The sequence below is a fragment of the Hylobates moloch genome, unplaced genomic scaffold (genome assembly GCF_009828535.3).
Source record: "Hylobates moloch isolate HMO894 unplaced genomic scaffold, HMol_V3 SCAFFOLD_3, whole genome shotgun sequence".
Classification (NCBI taxonomy): domain Eukaryota; kingdom Metazoa; phylum Chordata; class Mammalia; order Primates; family Hylobatidae; genus Hylobates; species Hylobates moloch.
This window is the reverse complement of record NW_026652278.1, coordinates 69,653,923-69,670,224: the sequence shown is the minus strand read 5'-3', so window position 1 is coordinate 69,670,224 and position 16,302 is coordinate 69,653,923. Positions and strand designations below refer to the sequence as shown.

Sequence of the window (16,302 nt, the reverse complement as noted above, 5' to 3'; positions counted from 1 at the left end):
CTCCGTGGTGCTGCCTGGAGTGTGAATGTGAGTGTGGGGCTCCCTGCTTGTCCTGAACCGCCTCTGCAGTCCAGGACGAGCGAGAGAGAAATGATTGTCTTGAGAGAGAAATGATGATCTTGTTTAAGCCAAGTTTATAATTTCTGAGAGAGAAATGATTATCTTGTTTAAGCCACTATTTTTCAAGTCTCCGTTACTTGCCCCAAACCTGGTCTTAACTGTTCTGTCTCCTGACCCACAGGTAGCCAGAGGCCTGTGAGGTCCTTTCCTATAAGAGCTGCCATTGATGGGACGGGGAATTGCCCACCCAGTGAGGCGCTCTCTGGGAGAGTTTGAATGGGAGACAGAGTCAGAGGTGGCAGGTTGGGTTGGGAGGTGCCTGGAGAGAGAGATCAGGAGGCAGGAGCCAGAAGGCAGCAGAAGTCACCAAGAACCAGAGGCAGGCAGCTGCAGCCACAGGAACCTCAGAGGCAAAGCAGAGGAGAGTCCCCGTAACCAGAGCGCTGGGAGGCAGAGCAGTCTGCACTTGAGAACCATGCGGAGCCGGCCAGGGAGCCACAGGCCATGCCGGGAGGCACTCCCATTGCCCAGCAGAGTCCTTGCTCTTAAGTGTGTTACTCATGAAGCTCTGAGGTCACCTGAGTGGGGGTCCACCTTGTGGCATCTGAAAGAACCTCATCATTCACTTCTTGAACCTTGATCGGACCATGGGCACCACCTGAAGAGAGGGAGCACCTTTGGGAGGATGGCGGGTCAATGGATCCAGGCCTGTCCCAGAAATGGGCACCACACGGAGGTATGTGGCCCGATCTCACTCACTCTATATCCAGCACTGTCCCTCTTGAGAAGCAGCGACATATCTCCCGCAAGGAGATCGTAACACACCCTGCCACCCGCACACCTCCACCACCAAGCTGCCTCGCTGCCTGGACACGGGTGGACTCGGGTTTTCGCTGCGACTCCCCCTGCGACCAGGAGCTACGACCAGCTGTGTGAACCTGAGGAGATATTGAACTCCTCTGAGCCTCAGGTTCCTCAAGTGTCAAAGTGGGAAGGATTAACAGCCTTGCGCAGCTCTGCTGGGAGGGTGGAAATAAGGAAGCAGCCCAGTGCCTGGCACGTAGTAGGTGCTCAGTACAAGCTTGAGTATCTCTCCTTCTGCTGAGACAATCAAGGGTGCAGAAGGAAGACCTGTATCTCCATCCTTCCTGAGTGGGCGGTGGGAGGGCTGACTGGTCACACAGACCCAAAGAGAGACGCTGTCTTTTCCTGCAGCTTCTCAGAACAGCAGTGGGGGGAGGTGCGTGAGTGAGGCAGGAGGACATAACAGGGCCATTACAGTCAGCCGCTTTCTAGAAGACCCTCATTTGGCTTTACTTCATATTCTTTTAAATATATGTATATGATTTACAAACTTTTGCCAAGCAGTTTCACAGAGATAACAGGCTCTGCATTCTATTGTGGATTTCCTAACTATGGTTGTCAACTTCCATTAGGATATTAGGCTGTCATGACAAGCGCAGCCCTCCTACGTAACACTCAGATTCTCCAACTACTGCAGTATTTGCTTAATGAAAAGATTCTTGCAGGCTCTCCAGAATCCCTGCTGATCTTTATTCTGATCCTTAATTTAGAGAAAAGGAGAGAAAAGTAAAATGCCTTACATGAAACCTCATTTTTTCAACAAAGACTGGTGTGGTCTGGCCAAAGTATATGCATGTTCATACATGTACACACACACACACACACACGCATGCATGCACACCTGAAGCAGGCTTATGAGAAAAATCTGGAGCGTCTTGGAATTTTTTTTTCAATTATAGCTCAATAAAAATGTCCTCATAAAATCCTAGGTGAGCAATTGCTTTGCCGACAGGATGGGGCTACCCACATCCCAGGGAAGCCTGCCTGGTGTGATTGGGGGAGGAAGGGCAGAAAACCAGAGTTGATTCCTCCATCCTCCCCCCAGCTCACCCCCCTCACACACAACAGACACAATGGGCTCCTCTAAGGAACAGAATAGCCCAGGCTAGAGGGGGAGGTAGGGAGAAACCTCCTTCTTTCTGAAGCCTAAGTCTGTCCAGACAAGAGGCCAGAAGGAGGTAAGCCCTGTATCAAGCATAATATTTTGAAAATACTGAATGGCTGTACTTTTCATTCCTCTCGCCGACAATTAAGTTCTCTGGAATTAGGGTTGCCAGATAAAATACAGGACCCCGGTTAAATCTGAGTTTCAGATAAGCAACAGATAACTTTTTAACATAAATATGTCCCAAAGAAGCATGGGACAAACTTAATCTAAAAATTTATTTGTAAGCCGCTGCAGTGGCTCATGCCTCTAATCCCAGCACTTTGGGAAGCCAAGGCGGGAGGATCACTTGAGACTAGGAGTTCAAGACCAGCATGGGCAACAAAATGAGACCCCCATCTCTACAAAAAATAAAGAAAAAAAGTAGCCAGGTGTGGTGGTGCATGCCTGTAGTCCCAGCTATTCAGGAAGCTGAGGTGGAAGGATTGCTTGAGCCTGAGAGGTCAAGGCTGCAGTCAGCTGTGATCGTGCCACTGCATTCCAGCCTAGGTGACAGAGCAAGACCCTATCTCAAAAAACGAAACACAAAAACCCATTTATTTGTAAATCTTTCAATCCTACCTGGAACTCATTTTGTCATTATTGTCCCAGAAAAATGGGAAAGGGGGGCTACATCCAGTAGGAGGAGGCCAAAAGGAGAGGATATTCTGGTAAGAAAGGAAAAGAAAGAGGATGCCTGAAGAAGAGGGAGGTGAGGAGGGGCAGCGACAGAGGTCTATGGAGGGTGACCTCCCTTCTCTAAGACAGTGTCCCAGATGTAGGTGGGGGTGCCATATAGAACGAGGAAGACACTGAAAGAGGGAGACTTTGTTCTTTTACTCAGGCTTCTGGAAGATCATTTTGCACCAACGTAGACGTGTAACAGCCAGACTCAAGGGGCCCATAGCATCAAGGCCTTCTTGCCACCTTGCTTCTTGCAATAAACCCTGATGTCATCCATAATCCATCTTGGGCAGGAGAAGGGAATTTGAAGTGCTTGAGGTGTTGTTTTTTTGTTGGTTTGTTGTGTTGTTGTTGAGACAGGGTCTCACTGCTACCCAGGCTGGAGTGCAGTGGTGCATTCACTGCTCACTGCGGCTTCAACCTTCTGGGCTCAAGTGATCCTCCCACTTCAGTCTTCTGAGTAGCTGGGACTACAGGCGCGCACCCCTAGAACTGGCTGGTTTTTTATTTTTGTTTTTTTGTTTTTGTAGAGATGTTGCCCAGGTTGGTCTTGAACTCCTGGCCTCAAGTGATCCTCCCACCTTGGCCTCCCAAAGTGTTGGAATTACAGACATGAACCACAGCACCCAGCCCACTTGAGCTTTTAACTGGGAAGGGACTGTGGCATTATCATTTAGCCATTTAAATGTCCTCAATTCCCAGCGGGGTGGGGCCGGTCATGTGGGGAAAGGTAGAAAAGCCAAAGAAAAATAGACACCTAACATTCTTTGCACATCCCAGTGGAAAGAATAGCAGCAACATGAGGGCAGTGCACAGTGTCTCTTGTTGGTACATTTCACTCAGATTCTAGAGTACTTTTCAGCTCGTAATAGGCAATGGGTCACTATTTGCTGTACAGGAATGGGTAGAAGGAGTGAGTTTTTGACTGGTTTCAAGCCCAGCTGCAGCCATGAGGGTCTCTCAGATTCTTGGGTCATGCCCACAGACATCCTTCCCTCATGAAACTGGCCTCAGGGACAGTCCCAGACCTTGTCCCCAGACACCCAAGTAATGAGTTGCTTTGCTAGCCCAACCCACCAGCATCTTGTGGGAAAAGCTACAGCAGCAGGATTAGAAAGCCTTTCTTAAAACAACAATGGTTATGTGCTAGGGCCTGTGTTAAGCACTGTGTATTATTTCATTTATTCTTGAATATACAAACCCCTCAAGTCAAAATCATCAGATAATCCTTTATAATCCACCATCAAAACATATCCAGAATCTGATTCACTTCTCACAACCTCTGCTGCTACCACCCTTGACCAAGGCAACCAGCAGCTCTTGCCTGGACATCCAGAATAACCTCCTCACTAGTGTCCCAGCCTCTACTTTTGTTCATTGTATTTCATTCTCCACAAACCAGAATGTTCTTTTTCAAATGCAAATTAGATCGTGTAAACATCGCTCCCTAGAATAAATTCCAAACTCTTTACCTTGGCCTACAGGGCCCTGTGAGAGCTTGGCCCTCATCTGCTAACGCTCACACCCTCTCTCACTCTATTCCAGCTGCATTGGCCTTTGAACGCATAAGGGCACAGGCCAGTTGTTGTAACAGAGACTCCAGAATACAGTGGCTTAAACAGACAGCTGCTTATTTCTCCCTCATGTCACTGTACAGAGGTAGGTGGGCAGTCTAGACTGGCAAAGTGATTCAGCTCCTCAAGGTCATGCAGGGACCCAGCTTCCTTCCACCTTGTTGCTCTGCTGTCCCCGAGAATGTTGTCTTTATCTGCTGGATTGAAGCTGGGGCGCAGCCACATCTGTATCCCGTGGCTTTCCACTGTGGCTACTTCCTGGATGCTGCAGCATTCCTTGTTTATTTCCTTAACCCTGTTCACACTCTGTATGTAGTCCCTTGATTAATATTTTATTGTTTAAAGCAACCCTGGTGAATTCTGTTCCTTGCTAGTTCCTGACCAGTAGAGGATCCTCTGCACAACGTATCAAAGTCAACCCCTTCCTAAAACTGAGCTCAGTCCAGCCTATACATTATCATCTTTTTTCTCTTCAAGATAAAGTCCCTGAAATTTAACTGGGGTGGGCTCAAGATACCTGTCATGACTAAACTATCATGGGTTGGCTGGGTGTGGTGGCACTTGTAATCACATCTGTAATCTCAGCATTTTGGGAGGCTGAGTGGGAGGATTGCTTGAGGCCAGGAGTTCAAGACCAGCCTGGGCCACAAAATGAGACCCTGTTTCAACAAAAAATGAAAACAAAACAAAAACTTAGCCAGGCATGATGGTGCACGTCAGTAGTCCCAGCTACTTGGGAGGCTAAGGCAGGAGGATTGCTTGAGCCCAGGAGTTCAAGGCTGCCATGAGCTATGTTCACAACACTGCACTTTAGTCTGGGCAACAGAGCGAGACCCTGTCTCTAAAAAACCAAACGAACAAAAAACCAAACAATCACAGACTGGCTAATGTCTATCTCTGAACAAAAGGCCCATGGCAGTTTGGAATAATATCACTGTCTGTGCAACAAATATTTGACTTGTTGAGTGCCCACTGGGTTCATGGATGACCAGCACATCATCATAGGATACTCCCATCCAGTGCCAAACTGGCCACTTCTGAGCAGTCTTTATGGAATCTCCTGGCTCTATGGGACAGCCCTTCCCCGTGTGCACCCCCAGCACAGCCCACATCCACTGAGCCACCAGCGTGTGCTCGGGAGTGCATTTCCCCACCAGACCGTGAGTTCGCCCCAGACAGGTCCTGATTTCCTGCCTCCCTGACCTGCTGGCTGCTTCTAGAACAGGGCCTGGACACAGAGTAGGGCCTCACCTGGGTCAACTGCTGAATCCATGGGGAGATTTCAGCCCCCATTGGTTGGTTAGTTTAATCCTCTTTAGGGATTTCTTAGTCCAATCAGAGCTAAGACAATGAACCAGAGTTGAGGGAAAGCAAGAAAAAGCACAGTAGTGACTGGCACGGATTGGTTGCTTAGGACAAGCCAAGAGCTTTATATGCATTATCTTATTCAACCTGCACCATAATGCTAAAGGTGGATCCTGTTACTGTTCCTGTTATTATGCCCAACGTAAAGAGAGATGAGCTTGGAGAAGTTAAGGAATTTGCACAAGTTCAGAGGTAAGTGGGAGAGGCAGGATTTGAACCCAATTCCTTACGTTTGAAAGTACATGTCCTTCACTCCTCTGCTCTCCTGCCTTCCCCATGCAAGCAATCACCCTGTCAATCCTCACCAGTGTCACTTTGATGCACTAACAGGCCGTGAAGAGGAAACAGCCATCTATCTGTAAAATAAACAAGTCTTGGCATGCAGACAGAGGTGCTAATAGAGACACAATTGACCGATTTGCTGAGATCACTGACAGGCTTGAGCAAAGCATTCATCCCTTAGGAAAGGCAGAATTTGGTGAGGACTCCTACCCATAGCCCCTGCTGTGGGTCCTAAGTGCTTCAGAGCTCCCCAGCAGAAGACTGACAGCAGCTTTCCCAGTGTTTTGACAGCCAGGGAGAGAAACAGAGGTATCGATTTCAGAGAAATATCCTTGGCCCTTAGGCCTTCTCGCCAAACACAATGTCCTCACATAGCTCAGCCATCAGAGTCAAAAGTGACAGCTTCACAGCAGACGTGGCCAGGCCAGCTGCCGGCAAACTCCTTCGAGAGCGACTGAAACCTCCAAAGGCACCCACACCTAGACTTTAGGAACTGTGGCCAACCCAGGCAGGGCAGGAGGGAAGGTTTGTAATCACTTGAGGAAACTGGTCCTCCTGGTGGGAGGAAGGTAGGTCAGGCCTTGGCCAGAGGACAAATGGAAGCCCCCACCCCATATTCCCATCACCACACTGACTTGTCCCATTCTCAATGATTTAGACCTGGGCTGTCCAGCATGGGGGCCACCAGCACTGTGGGGTTGCTAAGCACTTGAAAGATGGCTGGTCCAAATTGAAATGTGCTATAAGTATCAAATACTCACAGATTTCAAAGACACAGTGTGAAATAAAAAGTGATGTCAAATATCTAATTTTTCATATTGTTACATGTTGAAATAATATTTGGGACAGATTTTGTAAAATGTATTATTTATTTATTTATTTGTTTGTTTTGAGATGGAGTTTGCCCAGGCTGGAGAGCAATGGTGCAATCTCCGCTCACTGCAACCTCTGCCTCCCAGGTTCAAGTGATTCTCCTGCCTCAGCCTCCCGCATAGCTGGGATTACAGGCATGCGCCACCACGCCTGGCTAATTTTGTATTCTTAATAGAGACGGGATTTCTCCATGTTGGTCATGGCTGGTCTCGAACTACCGACCTCAGGTGATCTGCCCACCTCGGCCTCCCAAAGTGCTGGGATTACAAGCGTAAGCCACCATGCTTGGCCTTGTAAAATGTATTATTAAAATTAATTTCACCTGTTTAATTTGTAGTATTAAAATTAATTTCACCTGTTTAGGTTTTCTTTCCTTTTTCTTTCTTTTTTTTTTTTTTGGAGATAGAGTCTCACTATGTTGCCCAGGCTGGACTCAAACTCTGGGCTCAAGTGATCCTTCCACCTCAGCCTCCCAAGTAGCTGGGATTACAGGCATGTGCCACTATGTCTGGCTCTTTTTATGCTTTTGAATGTGTCTACTAAAAATTTTTAAATTCTATACATGGCTTACATTATATTTCTATTGGACAGTGCTGCTCTGAAGGATCAAAAATAAAATGATTCATTGAATTCAAAGTGAAAAAAAAATGAACATATTCTTTATCAGAACCAAATTAGGCTGGGGACAGTGGCTCACGCCTATAATCCCAGCACTTGGGTGGACTACTTGGGCTCAGGAGTTTGAGACCAGCCTGGGTAATATGGTGAAACCCCATCTCTACATAAAGATGCAAACAAAAATTAGCCAGGCATGGTGCTGCACAGATGTAGTCCCAGCTACTCGGGAGGCTAAGGTGGGAGAATTGCTTGAGCCCAGGTGACGGAGGTTACAGTGAGCTGAGATTGCACCACTGCACTCCAGCCTGAGTAATAAAGCAAGACTCTGTCTCAAGAAAAAAAAAAAAAAAGCAAATTACATAAAAACAATAAAAACCTAAAATTATTTTCATATAATATTCAAGTGTTCTTTTCTAAGATATTCAATGTTTCCATTAAAAATAAAAAGAAATATAATCATAGACTATCGAAGTTTTAAGACAAAATGATCTAAATGAACCTGAAAATCTCAACTCATTTTTTTGAAAATTTTGTTAAATCTCATAAAATTTTGTTATAGGCTGGGTGTAGTGGCTCATGCCTGTAATCCCAGCACTTTGGGAGGCCGAGGTGGGAGGATTGCTTGAGCCCAAGAGTTCAAGGCCAGCCTGGGCAACATAGGGAGACTTTATCTGTACAAAAAAATTTTAAAATTAGCTGGGCGTGGTGGTGCACGGATGTGGTCCCAGCTACTTGGGAGGCTGAGGTGGGGGGATCGATTGAGCCAGGGAGGTCGAGGCTACAGTGAGTTATGATCACACAACTGCACTCCAGCCTGGGTGATAGAATGAGACCCTATCTCAACAAATATAAATAAATAAATAAATAAAATATTATAAAAATGAAACTATGTACAAGTCTAGTGGCCAATATAAAGAACTGTCATTATGTGTTACGCTCATTACATCTAGACCTACATATATATGCTTTAAAGAACACTATGGGGCCGGGCTCACGCCTGTAATCCCAGCACTTTGGGAGGCCGAGGCAGGTGGATCACCTGAAGTCAGAAGTTCAAGACCAGCTTGGCCAACATGGTGAAACCCTGTCTCTACTAGCTGGATGTGGTGGCGGGTGCCTTTAATCCCAGCTATTTGGGAGGCTGAGGCAGGAGAATCGCTTGAACCCGGGAGGCGGAGGTTGCAGTGAGCCAAGATTGCGCCATTGCACTCCAGCCTGGGCAACAGGAGCAAAACTCTGTCTCAAACAAACAAACAAACAAAAACCACTATGAACTGTGTAATATACCAGAATATTTCTCAGCTATTACAACAGTCAGAATACCATGCTAATTCTGGAGTGCCCCCAGAACTGTGAGGTGAAACACAGACATCATGACGCTCAGCGCTACCAGGTCCTTTATACTATCTGAGTAGATATACTTGACAAATAGAATAAGCTCCCTTTCTTCACCGGGAAGCCCTTCCACAGCTCAAATCCTCCTAGTACTCCAAAGCAGTGTCCACCTCCAAGGTCAGTGGCAGCATGGCCCACCAACCTTCATGCAATTCATATTTAATTACCTTTGATTTTGAGGACACAGAGCAAGAGAAAGGGAAAAGCATTCGCTGTGGCCTGTGGATGGTTTTAATTACAAAAGTAGGTAGAGTTACAGTCACACTTTGCCACTGCTGAAAGCCAGATCCCAAGAGAACAAAGCACCTACATATTCTTCTTCTTCTTCTTTTTTTTTTTTTTGAGACAGAGTCTCCCTCCGTCTCCTAGGCTGGAGTGCAGTGGCGCAATCTCGGCTCACTGCAACCTCACTGCAACTTCTGCCTCCCGGGTTCAAGCAGTTCTCTTGCCTCAGCCTCCCAAATAGCTGGGATTACAGGCACCCGCCACCAAGCCACCTGGGTGGGCTTGTTGGATGAGAATGGGGGCACCCTAGGCTTAGTCTGCCTGGGAGGTTGAGACTAAGAGGGAGCTGAGCTGCTCTGCATGGCAATAGGACTCTCAAGCCCATTGAGGCACTTGGCTCTAGAGAGGAGGTGAGAGATGATGAAGAAAAAGGAAGGCTGTGACAATCGCATGTACAGAGAGGAGCCTCATGAACACAGCAGGACACAGAAAGTCCTTGGAGATGGGGCCCAGCCAATAGTTTTCAAAGAATGGGGAGGTTGAACCCTGAATGTGGACTTGTCTCTGCTCTGTGCTGCAATCCCCCTGCCCCACACAATCCCTTCGGTGAGTGATGGAGGAATAATAGAAGATGGTGGTGTCAAGCTCAGAATGAGGTTGTAGGAGTGAGAGGCCAGAGAGGGCCAGCGAGGGTGGAGAGGCCACAGCAGAATTGACTTTGAAGAAATGAGAGCCATCCTACTATTCTTTTCCCAGGGGAAAACAGTCCCCTGAGATGTTGGAGAGGGCTTTGGACTTCCTGCAGAACATGGGCCTCAGTTTCTCTTGCTTTGCTTTGCTTTTTAATATGAAGGAAGAGAGAGCCCTCTGGGAGAGCTGCAGACTTACAGCCATTGGATCCGGCCTCTGGGTGGGCAGGGAGGCCTCTCCCCTGGGCTGCAGCTGGACTCAGCCTCCATGCATATTCAGGTATCCACAGGGCACTAAGAGCCTCTGGATCTTCTGGACCCAGAAAAGTTTGGGTCCAGGACGGCAAACTTCATATGTTAGTTTCCCCTGTTGGCCGCCAGTTTCGGACCCTTGACCTCAAGTGATCTGCCCGCCTCGGCCTCCCAAAGTGCTGGGATTACAGGTGTGAGCCACTGTGCCCAGCCAGTAACAGTTGTTTCTACAGGATTGTACTTAACCTGCATGAATGGAGCTTGCTTTTTCACAGAATCCTAGGAAATCTCCTTGGAGTTGGGAACAATTGGACACATCTCTCAGTCCAACTGATGCTTACCTGGCTCGCTCCCATCTCGATGGGATGGTATGTTTGCTTCATCTACATGAGGCAGCTCTTGGGGTGTCTGCCAAGGTCCAAGTTCTGCCCTTAGTGTTGTGCAGAGAATGTTGGTATTTCCCCTTAGCTCCTCGAAGACAGACCAGGTGTCCTCTACCACCACCACCACTCTTTTCTAAGAAAACCTTCCTAGGGCTTCCTTCAGTTCCCCATAATAAATGATGGGTTTTTTTTTTTTTAACCCTTCTCTATCCTTGTCACCCTCTTTTGGGCCTATTTTAATGTGTGATTAGAGGAGGGGCCATCAGTCTTCTGGTTAACCACATGTAGGGTCTACTCTACTGGAGGTGATAATCCAACAACCCACCAAATTCTCCTCTTGACTTCATGTAAATTAAGTCATTGAACGTTTCCTAGATGGTGTGAAATACTCTCTCTCTCCCTCTCTCAGTCATCTAGCTAGCTCAGATGTCTTTAGATATTTTATGTTTGCTCCCTGCTGAAGCTGCATCTTCAGAGCTCCCTTTTGCTTCCTCAGCCCTTGACTGGGGCTGGGGCTGCCCCCCAGGCTTTCAGCTAAGGAGAAATCTTTCTTCTCTATCTTTGGCGATTCCAGCATCTCTGACTCGCTTAGTTCTTGGGGTAAGTGCAGAAGGGCCTTTTGACCTTGCTGTTTTGACTCCAGCACTTGACAGCAGGGACATTTGGACTCTGACATTCTGACTTCATTGTACACTCAGATTCTGTGTATTTGCCTTGGGAATTTTCCTCACACCAAGAAATCAATAAAAGCTAAGTCACTTAGCAATGAATAGTACTAGTAGAAATAATCGCTATAAATTAAACTGGCAGTAGCTAATGTAGCAAATTGTGAGGAAGATCTTTGGTCGGCTGAATAAAGTTGCAGAGGACAATATAATGACCCCAATGCAAGAAGATCGTGTTAAGTGAAAGATGTGGGAGCCTGGTGCCTCCTTCCCTACTTCTCCCAGTCCTTCACACACTAAAGCATGCCCCAGAGAAGGTGACAAGGATGGATATGAATGGAGAACCACGTCATTCATTATAAGGAACTGTAGCAAGCCCTGGGAAGATTTTACTAGAAAATTAGAGGAGACTGGGCAGGATTTTGTCCCTAAGTATTAAAAAGGGGGGCTACATTGGTAGGGCTTGGTGGGAGGGATCCCAGAGCATAGAACTCTGGAGCCATTGAGGAGGGAGGTTGACAGAAGAAAGGGCCAAGAAGAGAGACCTGGGAATGACTTAATATATATATATATATATTATATATATATATTTTTTTTTTTTTTGGTTCAGGGTTTGTTGTCACCAGGTGAGTGCAGTGCCACAATTTGGTTGCAGGGTATTCCAATACCATAATTTTTATCTGTAAGAGGAAGATATTATGATCATTATCCCCACTGAAGCCCAGCATGGTTGGGTGCTTGCTGGGGTCTCACTGGAAGCCACACAGCACAAACTCTGCCCAGAGTTTCATTGATTACCCTGTGTGATGTGTCATCCATTCCATTGGCCTCCCAGAGATAGCTCCACAAACTCTCAGAAAAGACTGGAATAGAGAGCTGTGCCAGTGGGCAAACCTCCCCTGTTCTAGCTGTTCTGGGACAGGGCTCAGGGCAGGGCCTGTAGACACCTGGCTTCGTCCATCCCAGGAAAACAAAGTTGGAAAATTCCTGTCTGTCCCTGCCCTGGCGGCCACATGTCCTGCCTCTGTGGCTGGGCCGGGGACAAGCATGTAGCCTTCAGGTACAGGGCTTCCTAAGTCGAGGGTTTCAGGTCGCACTGGAAAATCATTTTGCAAGCAGATGTCATAGGTCTCATCTTAGACTGGACGGCACGCAAGGTCAGCGTCAGCAGATCTGACCCTAAAAATAGGCCCTCTGTTGCCAGTTGGGGTGGCTGGGTGTGCGGCTGCTGCATGCCCCACGGACCAGAACCTCCTGACACGGCCAGGCCCTGGCACACCCAGGTAAGGCCATTGGGTGGGAAGGCCGGCACCCCTTGGGTTCACCCGCGTGTTCTTTGGGGGCCTAGGTGTGGGGATTAGAAGCTCCTTTTCCACCCTGTTCCTGGTGCTGTGGGGAACAGCTGACCTCCTTCTAGTGTGAAAGGTTTCTTGCTGTCCTTTTACTAGAGACACCGTGGAATTTTCTCCATTTCCCTTTCTCCAAATCTGAACTTCCAGTTCAACGACCATTTCTAAAGGATAATGGGGTGGATTAAAGCTCATCGAGCCCTTGTGAAGCATTGGATATATTGTAACATATTCCACATTCCAACGAGGTTCTACGTTTGTCCATTTAGCCAGTAAAGGGGGAGAAATCTCGGGGGCGAGAGAGAGAGAGGCCCTGGAGTGACTCGGATCCTGTTCAGGGCAGCATCAAAGACAAGAAAGTACTTAATGCTCCAGGGATGAGAATTCTCCCTGTGTTCAGGTAACGCAAAAGCATCATTTGGACAGAGTGGCAGGTTTGGAAGCATTTCTCAGTCCTGGTGGGAGGATGGGGTTGGGGATGACGCTGCCGTGGTAGAGATGGGGGGTGGGGCTGGGTCATGAAGGATCAGAGCCACTGGACCAAGAGTGTAGGCGGCACCGCGTGTGGGCAGGAGGCGGGATGGGCCTGCGTCTCAGACCTGTGTGGGCGGGAAGTGGGACGGGCCTGCGTCTCAGACACGTGTGGGCAGGAAGCAGGACGGGCCTGCGTCTCAGACACGTGTGGGCAGGAAGCGGGACGGGCCTGCGTCTCAGACACGTGTGGGCAGGAAGCGGGATGGGCCTGCGTCTCAGACCAGGGCTCTCCCATTAGACCCTGGTGCCCTTGTGCTGTGACCCTGGGGGTCCCTTCATGGGCCTGGAACCCAAGAACAGTTGGGCCCGGGGGCTCTGATTGTTCAGGAAAGTGGAAAATGCTCCAGCGAGCAGCAGGAGGGGCACGAGGAGGATGTCTGGAGAGGTTGCCACACTCACGGCTGCCAGCACCTGAGGGTCCCCGGCACTGGATATTTTTTCCACTGCCCCCACCTTTAGCTTGTGATCCCTCCTTGTTCTTGTCATGAGAATATCATTTGGTCCCACCGACACATCCAAGGACTCTGACGTTAACAAACAACACTTGAAGGGCTTCTGAGCTGAGTTCTTAACAAGGAAGGAGCGTTGGGCATGGAGGCTGGGGTGGACATGGGGTGGGTCTGAGGAGAGTTAGTGGGAGTGAAATAGGAAAGGTTCCTTTGTCCCTCTCACAGGGCATGCGATGGGGGTGTGGCTCACTTGTTCAGTACCCAGCTGCTCAAACCTCTAGAGGAGCATACAGATGGGCAGGCTGTGGGGCTCTGACCCCATGGCAGTGTCTAGGGGTGAATGTTTACAGCTGAAGCCCCAGTGGGCATGTGTTACAGGGTGCTCTTTTAGTTTGCTGTCTATAGGCGGCTTGTGTCAACCAGCTCAATTAGACCTCCTTCCTTATCACGAGGACAGAGGGATTTCTGTATCCCGGGGTTTCTTGCCTTGGTGTAGGGGAAGAATCAGATCACATGTGGGCTTGGAGAAGAGTGCAAGGTTTTATTGAGTACAAGTAGCTCTCAGCAGATGGGGGAGCCAGAAGGGAGATGGTTTTTCCCTGGAGTTGGGCCACTCGGTAGCCGACTCTTCTCCTCCGACCGCTCTGGTCAAACTCGGCATCGTTCCGCTGGTCGATGGCCTGCAGGCCTGCCAGTGCCTGTTGGCGTGATCTTCTGCCGGCGTGCTTTTGACAACCAGCCACTTGTGTCTTCTGCCTATGTGTTCCTCAGGACGTCCAGATGCTTGTGTGTCTCAGGTTTTTATAGGCACAGGATTGGGGCGTGGCGGGCCAGGGTGGTCTTGGAAAAAACAACATTTGGGTGCGAAGGCAGGAGTGCCTGTCCTCACCTAGGTGTGTAGGGGTGGAGCCCTGGCCAGGGACCTGCCTTTCTCTACCCAGCACTTCCGGCCCTCCTCCTGTATCAGGAGCTCACTTGGCTCTGAAGGATCCTCATGGGCAAAGGCAGATCTGTGCTGAGGGTGAGGAGAGAGCCAGTGGTCCTCTGCCATCAGACAAACTAGAGCCCTTACTGGGGACATTTCAGTCATGGCTGACACCTGGGTTGGGTGGGAACCTGGTCCTGTCTACGGGTGGCACTCCCGTGGCTGTTGTCGACCTCACAGTAGATAAGGGGCTTAGGGGAGGCCCTGAGGCCAGGGGCTGGGCTGTGAGCATTTTCCAGCAGCCCCAGGGAGGCCCAGTTGAGTCCACCAGGGTGGGGGTGAGCAGCCTCCATCAAGCCTTCCCCAGACACTGCGGCCTCGAGGCCTGGCGGTGTTTCCTGTGCTATGTGTCTGGCACTGTTCCAAGAGCTTTCCTGACAAGCAGGAATCATTTATTCCTCATAATTGCAACAGCTCTATGAGTGATGGACAGCACAGCCCCATTTCAGATTGGACACAGAGACACAAGTAATAAGTGTTCTGCCCAAGGTCATGCAGCCTAAACAGGGGCAGAGGCCAGAACCCAGCGTGCCTCAGAGTCTGGGGGTGTAGCCCCTTTGCTCTAGTGCCCCTCAGTGGGGTAGAGGCCTGGTGGCGTCTCACTCTCCTACTCCTCTCAATCCCTAAACTCCAACCAAGGCCCCTCTCTCAGGGAAGCCCGGCCTGGAAACAGCCACTCCAGGTTCTTGGGCCAGGAGTCAGCTGTTTGTCCTCTTCGGCCTGATTTCAGAGCAGATGGTGTTTTAATCTCCTCTTCTGGTGACCATTCATGTTTCTGGGCCTACCCCTTCCACAGTAACGAGGGGGTCAGATCTCCTAGCAGCCTGACACAGCGACCAGAGACTGACTACCTGGGGAGAGTCCTTTCTCCTACTCTCTTGCATGTCACGCAGGAGGCGATGGGCTCTGTCACCCACAGGACAATGCTCAGGCTCACACGAGCCCATCTCCTCCACCATAGCTTCCCTACCAAGACCTCCGCCCCGGCCAAACTGCTCCACCCTCCCTTTCCTATTCTCGGTTGGGAACACAACTCCCAGTACAGCTGGGAATTCCCCACCCACCCTCCAGGCCGCCTCCTTGTCCCTGCTCCCTGAAACCCTCTTTAAGCCCATGGCGGATGTGCCAAGAGCTTAGATTATCTCATTTAATTCAGCAACCAGTGAGGTGAATGTTATCCCCATTTGACAGATGAGGAAGCCAAAGCCCAGGTAGTGAGATTCCAAGGCCCATAAGAGCCGCTTGCTGCAAATTTACATGACTCTGTGCTCCACTCTGGGGAGGGAAGCATACAGAATTGAGAGGCCCAGGCATGCCCTCAGGAGCTTATACTTTGTGACCAAGAATGTAGTGAAGTATCTATTGTGGTGGGTTGGGATGTGGGGCTGTTGGGTTGAGTCCTATTTGCACCCCTTACTAGCTTGGTGTGTTGTTTCTTAACCTCCCTGACCCTCATTTTTTCATCTGTAAAGTGGAGGCAGTTATTCCCTATCTAGAACCTTTCTTTCTTTCTCTTTCTTTCTTTCTCTTTCTTTCTTTCTTTCTTTCTTTCTTTCTTTCCTTCCTTCCTTCCTTCCTTCCTTCCTTCCTTCCTTCCTTCCTTTCTTCCTTCCTTCCTTCTTTTTTTTGACAAGGTCTCACTCTGTTACCTAGGCTGGAGTGCAGTGGCGTGATCTCGGCTCACAGCAACCTCCACCTCCTGGGTTCAAGTGATTCTCATACCTCAGAATTCCTAGTATCTGGGATTACAGGCACACACCACCATGCTCAGGTCATTTTTTTTTTTTTTTTTGTATTTTTAGTAGAGACAGAGTTTCACCATGTTGGCCAGACTGGTCTCAAACTCCTCATCTCAAGTGATCCGCCTGCCTCAGCCTCCCACAGTGCTGGGATTCCAGGTGTGAACCACCAC

General features: G+C 49.0%; 1 protein-coding gene across 1 annotated transcript in view; it reads left to right on the top strand.

Moving 5' to 3' along the window:
- The first annotated feature begins 12,282 nt into the window (after positions 1-12,282).
- The window catches only part of DUSP29 (dual specificity phosphatase 29), a 38,828-nt gene continuing 34,808 nt past the window's right edge, over positions 12,283-16,302 (top strand). Inside the window, exon 1 of the mRNA XM_032170687.2 lies at positions 12,283-12,356. The gene's annotated coding sequence lies outside the window, so the exon portion shown is untranslated. The remainder of the gene's footprint in view (positions 12,357-16,302) is intronic.